This window comes from Cavia porcellus, unplaced genomic scaffold (genome assembly GCF_034190915.1).
Source record: "Cavia porcellus strain 051 isolate PalLab524CR breed Dunkin Hartley unplaced genomic scaffold, mCavPor4.1 scaffold_21, whole genome shotgun sequence".
Classification (NCBI taxonomy): domain Eukaryota; kingdom Metazoa; phylum Chordata; class Mammalia; order Rodentia; family Caviidae; genus Cavia; species Cavia porcellus.
Genome location: NW_026947504.1, coordinates 60,421,555 through 60,422,473, shown reverse-complemented (window position 1 = coordinate 60,422,473; position 919 = coordinate 60,421,555).

Genomic DNA, 919 nt, shown 5'->3' with positions numbered 1-919 from the left:
TGATAGATATAATCTGTACATTTTCCCTTATGGAACATACTGCATTTGCCACAGGCCCCTAGACTATATGATTCAAGTCCAATGCCCTGAAACACAGGAACTACTTTGTAAACCTGTATTGAAGGAATGTATGAACAGGACAAAGACTTTATCGATTGGAGCACCTTAGGTTCTAGGTTACTGAAAGTCACTGCAACTAGTTTAGGCCCAAGAGAATATCATTGATTTATATAACCAAACTGTGAGAAGCGGTATGGCTGGTTTTGGGGACAACCAGAACCACTGTTCCCTCTTTCTATGGGTCAGTTTTATTTTCGCCTCCTCTGGTCTGTTTCCATGTGGTAAGAGCCTGGGCACTGAAGCTCAGGCCTCATTCCTCATAGTGTTCCCACATGGCAGAAGGTATTTCTGTTTCTGTTAGGAAGTGCCAGGAACAACTGTGGTCTCACTGGACCCCTAGGGTTGATGCATATTGGGTGTTGTGATTGGCAACCCCGTTAGAACAACATGGTGGAAAGGAAGGAGGAGCTGGAATTCAAAGTAAGCCAAAGAAATTAAATAGCTGTGATTTTATAAAAATAATGGTGGTTTAGCATATTTATGAGGTTGCACTAAAAATCTCTGAATTGTAAAAGACTACATGTTATAGTATGTGAATTATATCTCCATAAAAATAATTTTAAGAAGTAAGCCAGAGATAAAATTGTGCTGGCAAAATATGCATTTTATATTATGTCTGGACTATTTATTTAGCAAACATAGTGTATCTGTTATGTAGTGCCACTGATTAGATTGGCATCACAGTAAGAGAAATGCATACATAAAAGCACATAAATAGAGCAGGAAGTATGAATTTCATTTTAAATGAGATGGGAAGCCTCTAGAGGTATGAGTTGGGGAGAGTTCCAACCCAAAGCTG